The sequence below is a fragment of the Tauraco erythrolophus genome, chromosome Z (assembly GCF_009769465.1).
Source record: "Tauraco erythrolophus isolate bTauEry1 chromosome Z, bTauEry1.pri, whole genome shotgun sequence".
NCBI lineage: Eukaryota > Metazoa > Chordata > Aves > Musophagiformes > Musophagidae > Tauraco > Tauraco erythrolophus.
This window is the reverse complement of record NC_141496.1, coordinates 71,026,664-71,049,848: the sequence shown is the minus strand read 5'-3', so window position 1 is coordinate 71,049,848 and position 23,185 is coordinate 71,026,664. Positions and strand designations below refer to the sequence as shown.

The following is a 23,185-nucleotide window of genomic DNA, read 5'->3' as shown; positions in this document are numbered from 1 at the left end:
GACCCAGCTGCGAACGGGCCACCCCAGCGCCCAGGTCTTCTCCTCCAAACCTTCCTCATAGCAACAGCTAATTTCCAGTTCCCAATAGGTCGTCTCCTCTGAACCAGAACCCAATTCCCTAAAGAAAAGTGTTTCTCGATGATTTCTATTATTTGTAAGAGCAGCACTTCGATGCACAGTGGGTAACTTCGCTCGGTTACCCAGGGCACTACGGAAAAACCATTCGCTGCCCTAATTAAAACTGCCCAGACGAGACTTTTGCTCTACGCGGAGAGGCCACCGAGGGAAGAACGGCGACACGTGTTTAGAGATGTGCTCCAGCACAACGGCAAGATTGCTCTTGGGCTTGGAAACCACAGGCCAGCGCTGGATGGCCCTGTTCCCCAGGGATGCTCCAACAACTGCTCCCACCAACACCTACAGCTGTACCCAAAGCCACGGTAGAGCCTGCCCTTTTGCTGTAAAACGCTGAATCGCTGTTTTGTGAGCGCGACGCGCAGTTTGACAGATGAAAACTCACTCCACCAAGGTGGTGCTTCCTTCGGGCCACGAAGGTCTGAGAAAGCAGCTTTCCACGCCAGCTTTCCTTCCCAGGAGAACCAGTGCAGAAACTACAGCAAAACAGTAGCAAGAGACTGGGACAGCAGCGCATCGCGCTGGTGGCAGCGCCCGTGGAGGTTCTTAGCATGAAATGACAACAAATAGGGTTGGCAGGGAAGGAAGAGAGGTCACCTTACATATCTGCTTGTCCAAGTGCCTAAGCATGGCTTTGTAGGTCGAGATTAAGCAGGATTCTAGGTCATGGGCTATACAAAAAGCGTTGGTAGGATCTCTCAGCCCTAGCTTGGCTGGAGAACCATTATCTCCTTCCCAGCATCAAACTGGTGGACACCACCTATTCCCTGAGCATCTACCTTGATCACAGCTGGTAGATGTTATTTCACAAGGAAAAGTCAAAAGGAATTTTGTTAGATGGCAGGCAAACAGCCATGGTCTTTGCAAAGCACAAATGGGACACCAGGCAGAGCAGTTTCAAGGAGAGGGCAAAGGTGTACGTACCTCATCTGGCTCCTGTGGCTGTCTGTCAGGAAGAACCACTGGTACCGCACAAGAAGTGGGCTGCAGGTGGTCATCTCAACGTAACGCTGAACTTCGGTATCATTCAAGATGCAGCCAAAGTCCAGGGCTGTGGTCTGGATACGGAGATTCAGAAAAAAAGACTTCCCCCCGAACGGTGACCTGCTCCTCATGAGGGTGCTCAAGAAACTATCTTCAGAATCTTCTCCGCTACCCGGGTATTCAAGTCCTCCTCATAAGCTGGGTTAAATTGGATGGAGAGATGAAGTTTCTCCCCTATCTCCAGCTTGACGGGCTGCAAGAAGATGAAGAGTATTAACCACCGGTGTGATGAAGTCCCAAGGTCTGATGGCATAAAACATGGAAATGTTCAAAGTGTGACCCCAACGTGGGCTTCTCAGTTCATCCTTCATTTTCTCTACCGCACGTGCCTGGCTGCAAGCACCACACCACTCTTGTCTGAGACTGTCCAGGCTCACGTCTGTGCTCTGCATCAACACAAGGGAGAAATAACTGAATTCTGGACCCACCAAAGCTGCATGTTAAGTACATAACCAAATCAGCTCTCTGGCAAGACAGGGCCTTCTGCTCTGACTCTAAGGAAGCCCTTTATCCTCACGCTCGACACAAGCACAACAGCATTGCAACCTCACCCTTGCGCGGGCTAGTCACTAGCACGGCGCAGAAGCGGTGGCTGTGCCTACACCACCACGTGTTTAGCAGAGTCCATATCCAACACCTTCCCAACACTGGGGCAGGTCCAGGCTCCTCAGCCTTCCCGAAGGCAGAGCTGCCCTCAAAGAGAGCTCCTGAGGTTATCTGAGGAGGGCTGCTGGAGAGCTGGGATGGCTTCCAGGAGACACCTTTACTACATGGCTTGCCCAGACCTAGTTGCCTGCTCTCTTCTCCTCATGTCTCAGAGTCAGGATGCATTTCCCCAATTCAGATGATGTTTTGTTTCCTTCAGCAGCTCATTTCAAATCTGATTCAGTTCAGGCCAGTCCACCGCTGACTCTAAAGAACAAACTCCTCTGCTGGAGGGCCTCCCAACAGAAATGCACCACCACACCCCTCCCTCTTCAAACCCCAGCGGCAGAAGGTCCCCGGCTGCCCCCCTGAACATCGGCAGGGAGGGGCTGCTGGTCCACATCGCAGACTGAGAAGGGCTGCTCCAAGGTCAGCACAATGCTGACTGGCAGGGGAGAGGTTTTTTAAAGACAGAGGCTTGTACTGAAGAGTTAGGACATCACTGGGTTGCTAGAGAAACGGAAGACAAGGGAAAAAAATAACCTGAATTGGCCACAGACCTCCTTTCCTTTCTGATGCACTTCAAATTTTTCAACCCCAAAAGAGCAAACATCTCCATTTACTATTTTTATTAGTTTGTACCCTTCCAGAAGGGTTTTCTCTATCAGATGCTTTTCATATTTAAAAACTATCCCACCCCCGAGGGGACAGGGAAACAGCCTCATGCGGAGATGAGAGAACAGGACCCTGAGAGGAGGCAGCTGCTTCAACACGGTCAAAACCAGAAAGCGAACCCCAATCGTTTGTCTCCAGTTTGGTATCTTCGCTTGGACACCTTCCACTACACCAGGTTGCTCAAAGCCTCATCCAGCCTGGCCTTGAACACTTCCGGGGATGGAGCAGTCATTTCTTACAACCTTATTGTCTCCAGTATCCTCATAAAAAGCAGTGAGGGTAGTCAGAGGAGAAAAGCGAGCAGGATTCAGCCCGTAGAGGAGAGCCTGCAGTAGCCCAAAGTTGGCTTTGAACACTGACACGCACATACAGCCAGCGAGAAACCTTCACACTCCGGTTGCGACATCTCTCCTCCTGCCCCTGCTACAGTGACAAGGTGTCTGCAGCCTCAGAGCTAAGCTCAGCCTGAGCTATTTCTTCCTGTTCCTGCACTGCTCTGGGTTTCCTGCACGGTTTATAGAAACCAGACAGCGTTTGGGAAACTAGTTCTGGGTGTATCGATATCAAACAGCCGCAGTGCCGCAGCGCGCGGTAAATCGAAGCACGTGGCATCAAGGAGACCGCAGGCAGACATCAGCGGTGGCTGGAAAGCTTCTAATTAAACCTGAACTGCCTGTGCACAGGATTTCGTGCTTCTCTGGGTGCCTGGGAACTGGAGGAAAGGCCTGAAAACACAGAAACTAACTAATGAAATATCTTCTCTTTCTCGGACACCTAGCGGGAGAGGGGAAAAATGATGGCAGGAGTCAGGACCCAGAGACTAAATGGCACCTGCTTTGCGTTGGTGTTGTCATCGCTGCGGCTGAAGGACGTCTGCGGGCCCTTTGAAGGAGGTGAGGCTCGGGGAAAGGCAAAGAGCTGGCATCCATCCCACCAGCAGAGAAGGCAGAGAGAGGAGAGGTAAGAGCTCTTCCTCATCAGTGTGAGGAGCTTACAGCAATCTCAGTTTCTAGCAGCTTCCCTACAGGATCTGTGTCCTGGCTTCACCATGCCTTGGAGGATCCTTGAAAACCTCCCTTTATTCTGAGTACAGGAACCGGTGTCTCTCTACAAGTGGCCACGATCCCCCTCGGTGGATCAGCTGTAACCTCAATTTTACTTTGGTGAAACTAAAAACCAGTCCCATCTCTAAAGACATCCTCACTTCCTTTACAAAGCACCTCAGGAAGGGTGAGGAGGAGGTTTGGCATCGCTCAGCTGCGGCCATCCGCTCCCCCACCCGCAGCCCCCGCACATGCGGCGGCCGTGCAAAGTCCACGCTGTTCTCGTGGGTCCCACATATCCCACCCTGTGCCCTCGGCTCAGCAGCCCCATTCTGTCTCCACATCAAGAAGGGCAGAACAGAGCTGCTGAGCCTGTCCCCAGCCCCAGAGGAGCCAAATAACGGTCTCAGTGTTAACAAAACAACCTTGGTCCTGCTCAAATCAATGGCCAAAGCCCCACGGACTCGGAGAAGCTGTTTAACTCCAGGATGCAACCCAGAGACTCACCTTCTCTACCCGGAAGGTGATTTCTCTGGAGGATACGTGTAGAATGGGAGCAACGAACTCGCACGTGACATCCACCTGCATTATCAGTGCCTTCCCCGACTTGTTTTCCACGACGGCGTGACACAGCAGCTGCTCCTTCACCACCTGTGTGCGAGAGTCACGCGTCAGCCAGGACACACACTGCGTTTGCTGGCCACCAGCCATGGACCACGGTCCTGCCATCAAGGTATGGTCACCGGTCTCCTCCATAGCCCCCTTCTCTTTTTGTGCTGCATCCTGTTCATTCTGCACTCAAACGTCCCTAATAGTGCTCTGCACAAACAATTACTGCGTTGATGAGCCCCACTGCTCAGCGTGACGCTTACAGACAGCTGTAGGAACCAATTAAAAAAATATCTGACTATACTGAGGGAAACAGGTGATGGAAGGGCCGATGCCAGCAAATCCTCCCTTGGAGCTCAGTGGAAAGGATCCATGGGAATAACCCAAAGAGCCAACCTGCCTTCAGGTAAAGGGGACCGCATTCCTAGGATGCACTGTGCCCTCCTAGAGCTGGTTTTAAAAGGAATCTCCCTGGGAGACAGATGTCCTGCGTTTCACACGAAAACCCTCTGCTTAAGCTGGATACTCTTACACTCAAGCCTTTTTCCTGATTTCTCATGGTTTCACTTCCCCAAATTCCTCCCTTCGTTACTCACTCTTCCCTCTGGTGCAACACCACAATCCGACTCCTCCTCAGAGCCTGCAGCCTTCACAACCATCCGTGCTGCACGTGCGAAGCAGGGAGTTGGGCTTCTGACCAACCTCAAGAGTATGAAGTTCTGAAGACCCAAGGAAGGTGGAAAGGCCACTCCCAGGGTCTTGGCTTTGACTGCAGGAGCCAGGTAGCCACAGCCGTGCTCACAGATGCCCTTTCAGCTTGCCAGGCAAGACCCTGAGCATTTTATTTCCTTCTGGTACCTTTTTCTTCTCTTCAGAAAAAGCCTTCGGGCTCAGAACTGGACAGGGTAGTCCCATCACGGTCAACTAGGTGACTAATCACGTCTTCTTCAAGCTACCACTGAGGCAACCCTTTGAAACAACTTGCCAAACAGTAATATCTGCAAGAGCCTAATGCAGATTTCTTTCACATTTGCCTAAACACCTGTGCTCAGCGGTCCTGGAGCGAGGGAATGCACACCAGGGTCAGCTGGCAGCTTCTCTGCAGAGTTGGATTTCCCCTGGCAAGAAGGGTCCAGGGAGGATAACACCCAGTGACCCTGCTGAAATCTCCCTCTCCAAGGTGCCATCCAAGGGTGCTGCAAGACCTGGCTGCCCTTGGGACAGCGGGGCTGCCTGCGAGACTGGGGTGAGCTGTTATGGAAGCACTGACAGAAGTCACGCTGTCAATTATAACGATCCCTGAGAACAGCTCCCCACGTGGAGAACGTCACTCCGGTTGTTGGAGCCGACACATTGCGCTCGTTTTTCTCCTCCAGGACTTGGTGCTAGACAAGCCCTCTGCCTGTGTTTGTCTATGGAGGAAAAACAATGCTGCTCCCAGACACTCCCTCCCCTTCACAGGTGTTCTGCTTTACTCACTGCTTCCCCCAGATATACACCTTGCATTTTTTAATTTACTTTCTGCCTGTGCTCCCAGTCTAAGCATAACTTATTCTCTCTGCCCTTCCTTTCTGCCGCAGCACACAACACCCCATAACCTGCCATGTGCCCCTGAAGCAGCAACACCTCCTCCAGCCCGTATCCTGGGATCAGCAAGTTGGGGTTATGGTAGCTACAGAAACACGAAAGCCTGAGCAACTGATGGTGGCCAGCAAGAACAGCAACTGGTGCTGCCATGGTAACTTGTGGCATTAAAACAGCTGCCTGAAAGCACTTGCTTAACTTCCCAGGCAAATGTCAAGGGGCTGCAGAAGTCCCAGCGGAGCTGATCCGATGGGCAAGACTCAGCCCTCACAGGGGACCTCACCTGGGAAGTGCTGGAGGAGCCTTCCAGCATCGTCTCCACAGTCTTGCCTGGAGTCAGCTCCATCCTCGAAGGCTGGAGCGTAACAGGGGGCAGGGAAGTTTGGGGCTCCAGCAGGAATCTTTGCTCACGCTGTTACTGATGGGAGGGAGGCGACCACGTTGGCGAAACAGGCTGGAAGCTTCCGTTGCCCAACAGAGCCGGTGGGTGCGTCGCCCTTTGTTCGTTATCTTGAAGTGGTAACAGCAGGCATTCAGGCTAGAGGAGAAGCAGAGACGAAAAATGTCATGGGCGCTCCGATTTCCCAGTGGTCACCCAGTTTCAGCATCCCGACAGCGTTATCGGACCACACGCTCAGCAATAAAACCACCTCCGAAAAGGCCGACCCAGCTCAAAGCTACAGCAAAGGGGAAACTGAGTCTGGCTTGAGTTGGTCACCACCCAGCAGCTGGTCTCTGTGCACAGAAGGAAAAGCTTCATGAAGAACATCATCTCAGCCGCTGCAAACAGAGCACCACCAGCCTCTGGTGCTTAATACTCGGCGGGTTTTTCCCAGGTGCTTCCTGCAGGTCTCGCTGCATCAGACACTGAGCTGGCCTGGCCTGGCTGCAGCTGGGCAGAGGAACACGTTCCCTGCCATCCCACCTCCTCCTTGGGAGCTCCTGCCTCAGCTGGCCTCCTCTGAAGATGCTATTTGGGAGCTGCAGGGTATATAGACTCATCTGGTGACCTGGGCACCACTTGCCTCGCTGGTGGGTCCCCTGCCCTGGCACTCACGTTATCCCCCGCATCCCCCCATCCCTCAGGGAGCAGCCAGCCCTCATCGCTCCAACCTATCACCTTATGCCAGAATGGCGCAGCTGGTGTGTGTTTTAGGAAGATAGATGCACTAATGGCCATAAAGTGTTTCTGAAGGAACCCCTGTGGCTTGGAGCCAGGACCTTGAGCACTGATGGACTACAGCACAACTCCTCCTTGCTGAGCCTGCGGGAGAAGCGGGAGCTGAGAGATACCCAACCTGACCTGGGGCCCCAAGTGGAGCTCCGGAGGAAAGGGTTTGTCGGTGACAATCGTGGTGCCGACATGGACAGCCCGGACAGTGACGACGTAGGAATGACTGTTCTCTATGGACACCTTCACTTCATCCTTGAACTTCTCAGTGTCATCCAGGTTCGCTGTGACAGTCACAGACACTTCGGTCTGGGGAGGGATCACTTCTTGACTGGGTTCGATCCTCCAGCGCAAGCACTTGCCAGCCTGTAAGACAAGCCAAACACTAACTTAGGGTGGGAACCATGGACCCTGGTTCCTTGTGGAGCGCAGGAAAAGGAAAGACTAAAGATACAAAGATAAAAAAAACCATAAAGGCTTAATTTCCCTAAATCTAAGCTACAGTGTCTGCAAACAGCAACTCTGCAGGAGCTTATACAACCTGTATCTTACCCTACTTTAACAGACTCACTTCCTTAACCCAGTTTTGCCCAACCCAAGGGACGTTCATCCCCAGGAGAAGGTTATTCCCCCTCCAGCCTCTCCTTTGGAGTGCGTGCCCAGGGAAGCCACTTCATCTCTCCCGGCTCCCCGACAACGGCGGCCGGGTTTGCATAAAGGCTCAAGGGCAGAAGCAGCCAGCGCTGCTCAAATCCCACCGCGGCGGCCACCGGGCTGGGGGATACTGCCGAGAGCCTGAAGAATAACTCTGCTAAACCACTTGATCAAAACCTCAACACCAAGTTCCTCTTTCCTAAGAGTTCGGCAGTGCTTCTCTACAGCCCCTGAAGGGCGGAAGCGCTCGGCTCCCACTGACCATCAGCTGCAGCGTGGTGCCCCACCGCCCCTGGCTTTGGGAAACTCAGCTGTAAATGTTGACAGCAGGCCAGGAAAGAAATAAGCAGAAAGAAAACTGCAAGACATGCTCTGTGAGCATGGCCCGGGCTTCCCAACCACTCTCTTCCTCTGGTTTCCCACAGACCTTGTACAGATGGGGCAACGAGGGTGCTGGACCCCCAGCCTATCTAAAACCACGTTCTCAGGGAGCAAGCTTGCAGCAGACAAAGGCACGCAATGCTCCCTGCAGCACAACATTACTGCGAGGCAGACGTACGGCTTCCAAGTGTGCATCGTGGTGTTACAGCTCAGTGCTGTGTTTGGGACAACAGGCACTACTCACCCCAAACACCACCACAGTATCATAAAAAAGGAGGGATTTTTTCTTTTCTAAAAAGAATGTGCTTGGAGGTCTGACATGATCCAACTCTCTTCTGCTGTCCCTGCACCCCGTGCGTAGCTGATCGCCAATCTCAGACGCACCCACTGGGCTGCCATCAGCCAAGGGCCACCTAGCCACAACACGTCCGAACCGAGCTGGTGGGGGTTAGGTTTTCATTGACATTAATGTCCAACTTTTCCTCTGATCCGTGCTGACACAGGGGAGCTCACTTATAGCTCTGCTCCAGAGGTGAATCTGCGAGTCTGCTATCTGACAGAGCTCATTTATCAAAGCTCGGCAACCAGACGGGCAGGAAATTGTACCCAAGAAACTGTAACTGAGGAATAACGATAGGCTGCCTCGATGGAGCCAGGCTTCCAATTTCCCAGGGTGACCCAGCACAGACCCACCGTGCCCTGCCAACAGCCCGCTCCGGAGGAGCATGATTTGCATCGTGTTCTCGTTCCTTCAGTTGGCGTTGGCTGTGGGTCCAAAGGGCAGCATGGGGCAGCACTGAACAGGAGACCTGCCAGGACCAGAAGGCTCTGCCGGCCAGATTCACTCAGGTTTCCAGGTCGGCATCTGCCTACACCCATCCAGGCTGCGTCCCAGAGACAAGAAATCTCTTGGAGCCACGCGAAAAACAACTCCATCACTTTGGAGACCAAGATCTAACTTCTGGCAACATCCCTGCTACTTGCTTATCCTGCGCGCTCTGAAAAATGACGCAACAGCTCGATGCACTGGATAGACAAAGTCGGTGGCTATTTTCACCCCCGCAGGAGCACTATCCGACATCGGAGCCCCAGAGTGCCAGGCAAGGGTTGGGATCAATCACTCAAATCAACTTCAACACTGAGATCAACAGCTTCTCCCAGGACAGACTTCCATCGAGAATAAGAGCTGCCAAAATTTGGTTGTAACGCTCACCAGCGTGCATTCGAGAGACAGATGGATGGGTGGTTGCCCTCACTGAGGATGCTACCACACTCCGTTCCTACTTGGAGCTAGTTAATTCAGGTCAATCTGGTCATTCTGGCCTTGCACGAGTGAAAGAGGCAGCACAACTCAACACTAAACACACGTTACAGACCGAGCCCCAGCTCCAGCCAGAGGGCATTCATGCCGTCAGGCTGATCCATTGCTCCTCGCGGAGGCTGCACACGAAGGGCAAATAAAAGCCCATCCGACACCCGCTGTGCACAGAGCTCTGTCCCAGGTGTTTCAGCAGCCCCGAGGTGGGGCACTCTGCCTTCTTCATTTCAATGCTACTCTTCATCCTCACAAACTGCCAGTGGCAGAAAACAGCCCGAGCGCACCCCGAGCCCCAGCAAGAGGTGGGATCAGAGACGGAAGCCGGCCAGATGCTCCCACCACCCACCAGCTTCCTTGGCACCTCAGCACCAGCATCCCCTCGGCAAAAGCACAGGGACCACTTGGGTTTAGCTTCTGTCCCAGAGCACCACCAAGGGATGTTTTATGAAATCAAGAGGCAGAGCCTCTAAAGCCAGTTAAAAAAAAAACCAAAACAAAAATTAAAGCGTGGCACTCACTGCCACTGGCAACAGAGTCCAATTTGTCACACTCGTTTCAGCTAACAGCAGAGCACTGAGCCAGCGAACGAAGCTCGTCTCCGTCTGCACCCCTTTGTCCACAGCTCGCCCCCCTCCAGATCCCACCTGCCCTCCCCTCTGGGCTGGGGAGCCAGTGCCACCCAGTGCCACCGCTCTGCACCTTGGGGTTCACCAGCCAGGACACAGGCAGGGCTCAGCCGGCTGCTGCCGAGCACAACGTTTAATAACCAAACTCCTGTTTTTCCTTTGGGAAAAACACTTTGCTGAGTCACTCTTGCTCGTAGGAACATAACTGCCTTGAAGACTTCTACCCTTCTTTAATTCAGTTGGCCAACGGTGCAGCACAATAAAAGCTTAGTTTCCCCTCGATGAGCAGAATAACTTTGATTACTGAAATACAGCAATTTTCAAAGGGCATGAACTCACCGGACATGATAAAAACAACCCTCTTCCTACAGCCAGGTTTCAAGCACCTTTTCTGAGGTCTCCTCCAAACCTCTGCTCCTCTTTCTAAGAGCCGTGTGCCCCGGACCAAAGCCTGTGCAACCCTGGCAGGGACACGGCCTTCCACCTTCCTCAGGTTTTGGTGTAACTGGTTGCCAGCACAAGACTGGAAGTTCCTGGCCATGACCCTTGTTCATGACCGATGCCATGAATTTCCAGGTATGGTCGGCTACAACGCATGGTTCCCTCCAACTCTGGCAAGACCAGACCCCAAACTGGATGGAAATCAGCAAATTGGTACTGCTGTACTGGCTAAACACAGCCTTTAAAACCCAAAGCAACGGTTTAAGTCGAAAGGTGAGCTTTGGGAACACCAAAGAAAGAGTTAAACCTGTGCACCTTATCTTCAAAAGCTCTGCTCACCTTGGCAGAGACCACATACCCAGGGCCAGGGCTGCCCACACCCTGGCAAGTTAATTGAACGCTCGTTTCTCAACAGTGTCGCAGATGTCATTCGAAGGGCACGGCACGGTCTGCCTGCGTCTCGCTACGAGCAAACACTGCCAGGCCGGCTAACTGTTCAGATGCTTGGGGGTGGAACAATAAACATCATTTACAGTGGATTTAAAAGCCACCTTCTTGCCAATTCCAGTCTGCTCCGGCTTCAGGGAGAGCAGTCGGAGGGAGCTACGGACAACACCGACACGCTCTTCAGAGCCTTCCCTCCCCGCAGCCTGCACGATTCGCTCCGGTAAATACAAAATCGCCCATTGGCCAGAACAAGGAACGGACCCACTAAAGCAGCATCCCTTCCTCGGCACCGTTGGGAAGTTTATCTCCGTGTTTTGCCATCTCTCCACACGGCTGTTTCTTTAATGAAGGGAATGACGTCAAAAGCTTGAGATAATAATCAATGAAATTAGTAAATGAAACAAATCCTGCGCCAATGAGGAGAGATGCGAGTACAGGAACGGGAACTGCGTGTTCTCCTCTTGCTTACACCGAGTTTGACCATGAGCCTTTTAAACTGAAAATCAGTTGACTTTTCTCCAGTGAACCCCAGTGAGAAGATAAAGAAAAAAGAAGAAAAAGCTGTAACTGATTTTTTTCCAATAAATAAAATTTGGGTCTCTTCTGCAACGTCAGCTCCAGGTGAATCTGACAGCAGCTCATCCCTGGGAACGTGGCAGGGGATCTGCTCTCTGAAGACAACACCACATCTGGCTGTACGACCGCTGCTGCTCCATCAGGAGCACAGGGCTCTGGATTCGGGAGGTCCAGGAGCAGGTCAGAGGAGACAGGACCCCAAATTAGGAAACAGAGCACCATCACTAGAAGAGGAAATCCCAAGAAAGGTTTTTCTCTCTCCTCCCTCGTTACAAGGCACCAGGAAACCACCGTTTGCCTCCCTGTGGTAGCACATAACAGCCTCGGTGTGGTGGTCATGCAGGCAGAAGAAGGTGCCAGTGATTACCAAAAATTACACCTGAGGTCTGCTCTTTTCTTAATTAATCTCCACCTCTTGCTAAATGCAATGGGAGAAATAGTGACTGGGGATGAAGAAAAGGCTGAGGTACTCAATGCCTTCTTTGCTTCAGTCTTTAATGGTCAGTCTAACTCACTGGGTGATGTGCCTCTAGAACCAAATGGTGGAGATGGAGAGCTTTATCAAGGTTTCTTCCAAGAGGAAACGGTAAGCGAACTGCTGCACAGCTTAAATGTGCAGAAGTCTATGGGGCCGGATGAGATCCACCCAAGAGTTCCGAGGGAGCTGGTGGAAGTGCTCACCAAGCCACTTTCCATCATTTACCAACAATCCTGGCTAACAGGGGAGCTGCCAGCTGACTGGAGGCTGGCAAATGGGACGCTGATCTACAAGAAAGGTAAGAGGGAAGACCCAGGGAACTACAGGGCTGTCAGTCTGACCTCAGTGCCAGGGAAACTCATGGAGCAGATCATCCTTAGTGTTATCATGTGTCACGTACAAGACAGTCAGATGATCAGGCCCAGTCAAGATGGATTTATGAAGGGCAGGTCTTGTTTGACCAACCTGATCTCCTTCTATGATAAAATGACCATTTAGTGGACGAGGGAAGAACTGTGGATGTTGTTTACCTCGATTTTAGCAAAGCCTTTGACACTTTCCCATAACATTCTTCTGCAGAAGCTGGCTGCCTATGGCTTGGACGGGTGTACGCTTCGCTGGATCAAAAACTGGCTGGACGGCTGGGCCCAGGGTGGTGGTGAACGGAGTTAAATCCAGCTGGCGGCCGGTCACTAGTGGTGTTCTGCAGGGCTCAGTGCTCGAGCCTGTTCTCTTTAACATCTGTATCAATGATCTGGATGAGGGGATCGAGTGCACCCTCAGCAAGTTTGCAGATGACACTAAATTGGGGGGTAGTGTTGATCTGCCTGAGGGTCAGGAGGCTCTACAGAGGGACCTGGACAGACTGGATCGATGGGCCGAGGCCAACTGTATGAAATTCAACAAGCCCAAGTGCCGGCTCCTGCACTTGGGCCACAACAACCCCCTGCAGCGTTCCAGGCCTGGGGAAGTGTGGCTGGAAAGCTGCACAGCAGAGAAGGACCTGGGGGTGCTGGTCAACAGCCGATCGAACATGAGCCAGCAGTGTGCCCAAGCAGCCGAGAAAGCCAACGGAATCCTGGCATGTATCAGAAACAGTGTGGCCAGCAGGGGCAGGGAAGTGATTGTCCCCCGGTACTCAGCACTGGTGAGGCCACACCTTGGGTACTGTGTCCAGTTTTGGGCCCCTCACTTCAAGAAGGACGCTGAGGTGCTGGAGCGGGTTCAGAGAAGAGCAGCAAAACTAGTGAAGGGTTTAGAGAACTTTTCCTATGAGGAGCGGCTGAGGGAGCTGGGAGAAGTCTGGAGAAGAGGAGGCTCAGCGGGGACCTTATCGCTCTCTACAGTTGCCTGAAAGGAAGTTGTAGGGAGATGGGGGTTGGTCTCTTCTCCCACGTTATGAAGGACAGGACAAGAGGGAATGGCCTCACGTTACGCCAGGGAAAATTTAGCTTGGATATCAGGAAGAATTTCTTTACAGAGAGGGTTGCGAAGTATTGGAACAGGCTGCCCAGGGAGGTGGTGGAGTCTCCATCCCTGGAGGTGTTTAAAAACTGTGTAGATTTGGTGTTGAACAACATGGTTTACGGACCTTGACAGCGCAGGGTGAATGGTTGGACTCGATGATCTTGAAGGTCTCCTCCAACCAGATGATTCTGTGATTCTTCCCTGATCACACAGTTGTGATACGCAGCTGCCTTCCGTGATGCCAAGAGATGGCATTCTTCGTAGCCGAATAAAAGATCCCTGAGAAGACGGAGTGACACAGAACAAGCAGGAAGCGATCAAAGGAAGATGCTTTTTGCTCTCTGCCTTTCTGCAGGGAGAGCAAACACTTCCATTAATCAATACAACTCTCTGGCACTTGTCAATATGGCAAAAATCAGACACTCAGGGAAACAGGGAAAAGAAGAGGACAGCAGCAGCGAGAAGGAGAAACGGCCACCTTCTTCAGCAGGTCGCACTAGCCCCCAGCTGAGCTGCAGCAGCTTCTTAACACCGATCTAGTCCCTCAGTCTTTTCTACCCACGGAAAAGCCAAAACCTCTCCTTGTTGGATTCAGAGGATGATCCAACAGGGCTGCCCAGCAGTCGGGAAAGCCATCTGACATGCAAAAGTACGTCAGGCAGACACCAGGTTCAGTGGATGAGCATGGGATGACACACTGGTCCCAAGGGTCACGGACCTGCAGATGCCCTGGAAGCAGGGGTAAGCCCACAGAGGACAAGGGGTGAAGTCCCTACACTCCTCTTCAAACCCAAAAAGCCCTTTGCACATGGCGGTTAAGAACACCACCGAGGTGGCAGTGTGGCCATCTCCATTACAGCATGGTCCTCTCTGTTTCAGCCAAGACACCAGCCCTTCCCTTGCCCTGTTGCTGCCCCTTAATTCAATCTCCGTCAGTCTGTTGAGCTGCCGGTCAGCGCACTGCAACATCGCTGATCCAACGCTGCTGCGGAAGTTTCAGTCGAGAGCTCTTTCTTCGGAGCGGGGACCGTGACCTATAAGCCCAACGGCAAAGAGCCACGCTTTTGACATCAGCCATCAAACGGGAGACAGGGAAACCCCAGCTTGCTGTCCTGCAGCCATCTCGAAGCAGGAAATCAAGCAGCAGCTTTGGCATCTTTCAGAACACAAGACTTGGGGTCTTGTGAACCAAGGATGCCCAGGTCACCCATCAGCGAGGCGAAGGGACTGCCAGAGCCAGTTCTGCTCTCGGATGTCCACGGGCAGTTCACCCTGGCAGCCGACTGCATCTCAGATTTTCTCTCCAAAATTATTCAGTCCTCTCTTCTTCCCATCAACAAACTGCTGGGCAGCCCGAAGGCAGCAGCAAAGGGCAACACTTCGACTGAGGCAGCACAGCAGCACGGGAGCGGGCAGCTGCTGAGGGCGAGGGGGCACCTCGAGCACGTCACTCCTGTTGCACCGCCGCTCCCACCAGACGGGCGCAGCCTCACCGTGTGGAAGTCTGAAGAGCCCCTGTTGAAACGGCTGATGGAGCAGGTTCCCAGGACCTGCCTCCTTGAACATCTCCACACTATCAGCTGCTATCCTGAGAAGCTGAGATGCTCACCACGGGGTACCTCAGCCCTGCGGAGTCAGCGGCAGGGAGGACTATGGAGCAGCACAGTCCATCTTCACTGCAGGAAAAGCAAGCATCCCTGAACCACCTCACAGTTATTGAGTAGCCACAATATTTGCAGAGGTTGCAGTGAAGCAGGACAGGATTTATTGCCCAATCCCATAAATCAGGGCACTGAGAGGGACATATACTCCTGCAACCACTGCTGGGTACACTGCAAGCTGCCTAGGGGAGGGAGGGAGGGAAGGCACTGCACCAGGACACCACCTACACCATGCAAAAACCATCATTTACACACCAGTACCACCTGTCCCAGGTGGTTTGCTCTCTGCAGAGACAGAAAGCAGGTTTTCATTGGGGAGTCAAAGCAAGCTGCCCTGGGAATGCCCCACTTCGAGGTTCCATTTATCCTCCTGGGCACAGAAACTGCAGTGAAACAGTTTGAAAAAAGCAGGAGGGACATTCAGCCTGGGTTAACCAACCCCAGAAGTTCAACCCACCCAGCACACAGAAGCACAAAACTCCTCCAAACTACGTTTTCCCCCCGATCACCCCTCCAGTGGGGAGCACATCCCACCCAGCCTCAGCACGTGAGCCCTTCTCAGCTGCACCATCCCAGCAGCCAAGCTCTCCTCCTGCTCTGCAGCTTGTCACATCATGCAGCCTCCACGAATAAAACAGCCTTTTTCTGCAGCAATTTTCCAGAGATGCTCTGCAATGCTACGGAATCCACAGACTCCGTAGGTACATGACCCTTACAAGTGTATTTTTGTGCAGCAACCCAGCTGGTTTGAGCCCCAGTAGGTGGGAACCTCACCTCATCAAGAGCAGTTTGAGGACATGGACCTCACACCCCAATCTCTATCACTAACAGGAGTTTTGACACAAAGCAAATGCAGACATAAAAGGGAGATCATAGAGGAACCCATGCCCTTCCAGGAGCAAAAGGCCACAGGGTTCTCCTGATCTCCTTGACCTCCAAAAGCGTGACCCTCACAGCTGAACATCTTCCACAAAACAAAGGGAGAACTTGTAAAAACGATCCACACTGATTTCTGCTCAAACATCTACACAAACTCCCTGTTTCACTGAGGGGGGCCCCAGCTAAAACTGCACTTGGAGCCAGGCTCCTCTCGCTGCACTGCGATGGAATATCTTGCTTTCTCTCTCAGACAGCGATACGGAAACATTGCGTAGAGAAATCAAGTCGCAGGTTGGGAGCGGCCATTTTTCTTGGGAAATAGCTGCGCAGATACTTACCATCCCTGTGCAGAAGGATGCAGGGATGACAGACTGATTGGAGAGGTAGAGAGTTTGGGAAGCATCTTGTACAACTTGGATACTGCCGAAATCGGTCTTACTCAGATGCACGTAGACAACCGGTCCTTCTCCAGTGCTCACTAAATGGATTTCTGCTCCAGAAAGCACGTGGGAAAGATCAAAAAGAACAGGAAACGTTTAAAAAGATCAGACAGCTCTAAGGGTACTCCCAGACCGAGGCATCATTACAGCTGCTGGAAGTTTTCAGTGTTGTGAGACTGAAACAGAGGGCCTGGAGCAAGTGTGGCATCGGGAGCGATCCCATCTGAAAGCCACGAGCTCCCAGTTTCCCACACTTGCATCCACAGCCCCTCCACGTTCGCTCTCCTTCTTCTACCCTCTGCCTGCTCCCACCCCTTTTACTGCTCCGTTTTGCTCCAAACCCCCTCCCTGATGTCTGCTGCTGCACAGCCACGCTTGGAGAGTCACTTTAACATTCCCAAAACTACAGCTGCCAACACCAGCACGAGTCAAAAGCAAAAGAGGCTCTTCAGAGCAGAGATCACGCACCTTAGTTGTGTCTGATTTGTGCTCATGTGTATTCCTGGTATTCCATGAATAACAGACATTAATTATTAATGAAATCACTCAAGCAGTATTTTTTTCTTTGGACAGTCTGATGCTCAAAAGTTTTGTTCTTGCAGAATTGGCACAGACTATTGCATGAGGAATGCGGATCCCTTTGCTAAACCACCTTCTCACACCACTAAAACAAGGAGAATTTATCCTCTCTGGCTGGATTTCATCCGTTCCAAACACCCCAACTCTTAACGAGGATCTGAATGCATAAAACCCCCAACTCCGACAAGCTGCTGTACGATTCACTGCAGGGCATGGAGCATGATTTCACAACAGAAGAAACCAGCCTCCGTGATGTCCCACCTTCCGTGATGTCTGACTCGAGGAACTGGCACTGACGGCTCTCAGAATCACTGGTCCAACCTCAGCCAGAAGCAGCAGCATCCAGAAACGCTCGGCCCTTGACAGGGCACTGCCGCGTGCAAGTAAGAGCCAAAAACTCATGTACCGAGGCTGGTACCTCAAAAATAAGGAGCTGCAGCCGTGCGTGATGATGGACCTTTTATCCCTCTGGGAAGGGAGGCACAGATTGCCACAGCCCAAAGCTCCCGGGAAGGAGGAGTTGGAGGGAAGAGCCGTGCCTCGGCAGCTGGCTTTGCCTCCAGGTGACAGCGAGGCAGGAGCAGCAAAGGTAGAGCAGAACCCTTTGGAGATGAGCAGAACAACATCTGGAGGACGCCAGGCTGGCCGGCTCCAATTAGAGTGTGTAGTAACACAATATATCCTCATGAAGGAAAGGGCTTATAAAAAAATCCAACCCCTTCATCTACAGTCCTCTTAAACGGCAAAAATCCCGTTCAGCAGCGTTACACAGGGAGAGACACAGGGAAAGGCGGAAAAGGGAGATGGCAGCTTTGCCATCGGTCATATTGCCAGACAGGTACGGAATGTCACATTCCATCTTTTAGGAACGAAGAGCCTGACAGACAGCCGTGGTTGGAGTGACCACTCTTGACAGCAGCCAGCTGCCAAATCCCCTGCCTGTGGCACATGAGCCTGCCATGCCACCTGTGACCCCCGGGCTGGGTTTTAGCAGCTCCTTAATTAGCAGCTGTTTAGATCCACCAAACTGAAGCTGGCATGCCATCACCTGCAAACAAATCCCAGCAACAGACCCACGGAGGGACTCTACGCAACCCCCATGAAAGGCCTGTCCCACCTATCACCTAGAACAGTGTACAGACCTGGTATCAATGCCGAACGGCATAACCCAAGACAGGAGCAAGCTCGTATTTTGCTTTATAAGAACACATCACAGCGACACTCGAGCTCAGATTTGCATCATATGATCCACACAGGTAGGACTTGCCCCCAGTGCAGGATGTTTAACAAGGCAGCTAGCTGTTCTGCCAGCCCAGAAAGCTCTGGATGAGTCAGCTACCAGGCAGCCACTGATACTGCACTCGGACTATAGGGCAGACCTATAGAAACTGCCAAGAACCCGCCTGACAGCCAAAGCCTCACGTCTGTGCCGTTGATGTGCCCCGCGAGGCTTCTGCCAGCACCCGCTGGGTGCCAGCAGCAACTGAGCGTAACGCTGCGCGTTAGAGATCGACTTACAGGGCACACACCGTCTTCAGTCCAGCCTTTGCCTAAACACGACTGCAGCGTGGTTTCTTACCCAGCGTTTGCTGCAGCAGGAGTCAGGGAGGTCCTGCGTGCTCCTGAACAAAACTCCTAACGAAGCAGCAGTTGCTGTTCATCTAATGACACAGCAGAGCACGAGACCCAGGGATTGTGCCGGGTTTCAGGCTGGGCTGGTTATCCCATCTCACGTATCCGTAACTAAATGCCGTGTCAGAACTCTCAGGTCATACCAAAGAGGACATCGTCCTTCCTCTTCTCCAGGCATTAGCTGCCGCTTGTGACATGAATCCCTTCCTTCCTTGTCCACACCAGCCACATATGACAAGTTCTTGTTTTCCCAGGAAGAATCCCGGGATTAGCAACCTTGCCTGTACACTTTCCACCCGACCAAGATGAGTCACATTAAGGCCCACAGCCCCGTGGACTCACCAGTGGGGATCCTTCGTTCCCAAACCCCACGACACGAGCGACAGTGTCCTGCTCTCCCACCACCTGGACTTCCAGGGTCAACAGGACCTCCACCGAGCTGTGAGGCTGGATGATCCCACACTGTGCGGGGCTGGAGTACCACACGGCAGCACCCTCCTTCTGTTCCTATAAGAGACAGAACCAAACATAACTTCAGAGTGGCCTTTGAGAGAACTTTTAACTCCTTGACATCTACCACGCTGCCAATTCATACATTTTTTAAAAAATCCCTAGGAGAGAGCAGAAAGGCACAAAACCAGACGCAAGACTAGGGTGGGTTTAGCATCCTCAGGGAGTTCAAACGCTGCTGCAGCCACAAATGCCCACTCCTGGGCTGCCAGCCCCGCTGCAGCAGCTTTTCGCAACCCTCTAAAATGCCAGAGACCAAACGTCTAGAGACCAAAACGCCAGCTGCTTCACACCGAAGAGGAAAGCCTCTGTACGGCGGAAAGGCACTGAGGTCACCTGCCTCACGCGTACAAGCGCCTGAAGATGTGCAATGGACCAATACTCCCACGGAAACAAAAGCAACCTTTTTTAGCAGCCTTTACCTTTGGTCCTGCAAATGTAGTAAGATACCTACCTCTTCTTCATGGTCTCTTGCCATCCAGCAGCACCAAGGCAGCCGTGGCACAAACACTAGTGCGTTCCTCCACGCAAGGGGTGCTGCCAGGGAAGGGTGTGCAGAGAAGCCCTTGGTTACATATTTGTCAGAGAGCTGAGTGTTACGATGGAAGAACAACCAAGGCTCTCAAAACTAAGAAAAACAGAGTTGGTAAAAGAATAGTAAGTGCCACTGCTTCAAGGAACTGCCAGATCTTTAATTAGCAGCAGGAGATATAGTAGGGGCTGGATTAGCCAACCTAATCCCATGATGAGCTTTTGCACCTTGCTCTGAAAAAGCTGGTTGCATCCAGCAAAGCTTTACCACCATCCAGACTAGCAACTCCATCGCTTTGAGGTGGGGAGGCAGATGATGGTGGTACAGGGCTCATCTGTGGCCAATACTGTACACGGGGAGCGAGCACGTACACCATCCCCTAAACCTGATAGCAACAATCATTTTTGGAAGAGTACTTAATGCAGTCCTGTTGCTACTACAAGTTGAACAGGTACCACCTGCCTTTATGAGTGATTGCAACAAACTGGTGCAGGTTTCTCTCCCTGCTCCAAGGAGATACGGTCCTCTGAAGCGCTAATGTCTGCCCTGGGACCTCTTCAGTAAGGAGCCCATGAACACAGAGGCTTCCAGATTTGTGCCAGTGAGAAGAGAAGGGTCAGCATATCAGTGATTTTGCCAAACAAAATTGTTGTGACACAGCTGGGAAGAAGAGTTTGATTTTTTTTCAGTACATTGTGCTACATCTCTTTTGTGCTCCTTCTCTTCCCAGAAAAATAAAGACAATCATTCGGTGGAGCAGTAACACAGAAAGGGCACATCCCAGTCTCAGTCACAGCTACCTACGTACAGGAACAGTAAGTTTTGGTCTCCCAAAGCCACCCAGAGCTCCCTGCAGTGGTAGGAGGGGGTTAACTGTGAAGATCTGATGTCCCTTCAAGTCAGAGAGGGAGATCCAGAGGGACAGTGGCTTACACAACCAGAGGGTTTCAGCCAGAACAGAGTAAAGGGAGGCCAGAGTCCCAAACAGCCTGAAGAGCATGTGGTACACAGGCTGATGAAAAGGAAAGAAGGAAAAGGGCTCCCAAAGCACCCAAGCCCCACGAAGGAAGAGAAGTCAGAAAGCAAGTGAACATTCCTGAGAGTCAGGCCAGCCATAAGTGACCCCAGTGCACGGGCTCAGAAATCAGAGCCACAGCACACTCTGAGTGCCAAGGCTTGCTCAGCTATATACGCCGAACGCTCAGTAGAATAGCAGCTCTATTTTTTTTTTTCCAGTGGATGAGTAATCTTTTCTATCAGGATGCAATCAGCAGCCCAACTCCAGTTTGGCTGGGATAGCTTTCCCTGTGGTTAGGAACCTGGAAATCTCAGCTGCTCACCAGTTCCTTGCTCGCAGGGAGATTGCTCATCAGAGCCCAGCAGATGAAACGCAACAGACATTCCCTGCAAAAACCAAGGCACAGCCAGAGATGCTGCCTCCCCGCTCATAGAGCGGAAGGAACTGAGGGAAGAAGGAGTATTCTTTCACTGACTCCTCGAAAGTACATGAACTGCTTTCCACCACTCGTTTCCATCCAAATTTAAAAGACTGAGGGTGTTCTGGAGTCAGGGAAAAAAAATGGGGATTTGTCACCTCCACACGTCAGTGCTTCTGACTTGTCCACGTGTGACTTACACAACCACCACAATAAACCAGTGCAAAGCCCAGAGCCTGTCCCAACACTTGATAACCAGGCCCAGGAGGGTACAGCCCAGGAAACAGTAGGGCCAAAACCTGAAACAAAGGTCTGCCCAGGACATGGGAAAGAATAAGGAGGAAGATGCAATGCTGGAAGCACTGGGTTCCACAAAGCTAATCGCAGCACGGATGCAATCCAGACAAAAAGCTCTACATTTGCGTTTTTCTCGAGTAACTAGTGGGAGGTCCAGCTTTCCGTATTTTTAAGGTTGTCCTGTGTCTTGCTCGAACATGGCTTGGTAGAGGGTATGTCTCCTACAGATCTGCGGTAGAGGATGTCTTCATTCACTCAGCCTTGGCAAAACAAAGCTGTATCCTAATGACAAAAACGAAACCCAAGTTGAAAGATGGGACCACAGTGAAAGCTACTGGCTGAAGTCCAGGACAGAAAAGCAGAGGTGTCTGGTCTCCATCAAAAGGGGCAACTTCCAAAGTGCCTCCTACCTTCTGGTCAGTAAAGCAGTAGCTTGCAGACCAGCCACATCTTTGAGAAGGCCTGGAACCCCCACTACGAACACCAGACAAGCCCCAGATGTCTTTAGCACAGGGCTGGTTGAGTCATTCACAGCCACGCAAGTAGCTAAATGCATTTTAACTCAATTGCCTGCTTAATCAAGAGCACTTTTAAATCCCCAGACATTGATCCTGGTTGCCAGAAGTATTTTAACCCTCAAGACCCCAAGACGCTAAACACTGGTTAAGAAAGCAATTTTAAACACAAAAATCTAATTCCCTTCAGTGTTTGAGTGACTGTGAATGAACTATTCATCCGTCCCTGCTACCAGCTCTCGCTAGAAGGAGGGTTTCATTCAGCTCCTGCTTAGAACACTGAGCTGAATCACCAGATCCTGTCCTGGAGGAACAGGTAACCCCGCCATGAACCTCTGCGCATCACGCAGCCTTAATTTGTCTCTGCAAATCAGGGGCTAGAAGCAGGACAGAAACAAACAATAAGCTGGCATAAACTGCTGGATTTTGAGGCCCGGTATCCCCCTTCCAAAAGACAAGTCCAAAGACATCTAGGCTGAAGGATTGTTCCGCCAAGTACAAGAAGTAATACAGTAAATGCTCTATTTTTTCTCCTGCATTTGGTCACCAGAGAGCTGTCCATCGCCCCTGGCCAGAAAAGCACACATCCTAATTAAAGGCAACACGTAAAAGCCCAAAGCAACAAACCAGAGATTCATGGGTGGCATTTGGCAAGTGACAAAAACACAGAAGCTTTGGTAGCAGTTCTCTGAAGGCAAAGTTAAAGTTATAGGCATCACTGCTGGAAGGCTCTTACAGAGGAGAGTGTTAAACATCGTCAGTCAGCAGATTAAGCATTGTCTGGGAAGTGTCAAACACCATCAAGAGATGACAAAGCTCTTGCAGAGAAGCCCCCAGCAAGGGACTACCTGGGGGCTCATCGCTGAGAACGCAGGCTGACAGGTCATCAGCCCTGCCAGCGGAAAACAGCTCAGCAGCAGCTGCTGCCCAGAGTACAGTGCCCTCAAAAAACATAAGGTCAGCTCCCCAAGACGTCTCCATCTCCCTCCAGTACCTGCAGCTGCACCAGCACTCCCAGGTTTCTAAGCTCCAGCTTTCTGGGAGCTGCACTCAGCCCATTTCAGGGGGTGGGGGAAAGATGAAAAACATTCCTTAACTCCATCAGGAGACTTCCAGGAATTCTCCCACCTCAGGGAAAAGGAAACGAAAGAAGGAACGGCTTTGTTCAGTTGTTCTAAAACCAACCAACGGCAGCAGCGAGACAGCTATCACCAGAGCAGAGATCCTCAAAGCCCTGAAATAAAGAGCCTTGCCTCCAGCTTCCAGCCGCATGGCAGTGCTTTATACTGCCCTACGCAAACCCAAAGTAAACACCTCCTACCAGTTATCAAAGAAACAGCACTAAGGGTGCCCGTAAGATGAGGCATGGGCTTCTAAACCTCCCACTCTTTGGCAACTGCAGCAAACCTC

At 51.9% G+C, this 23,185-nt stretch overlaps 2 pseudogenes; both read right to left on the bottom strand.

The window, feature by feature from the left end:
* LOC147526458 (axonemal central pair apparatus protein HYDIN-like) overlaps positions 1 to 19,473 on the bottom strand; it is a 31,649-nt pseudogene extending 12,176 nt beyond the window's left edge.
* Positions 1 to 23,185, bottom strand: part of LOC104380307 (eukaryotic translation initiation factor 2D-like) — a 777,252-nt pseudogene that overhangs the window by 442,339 nt on the left and 311,728 nt on the right.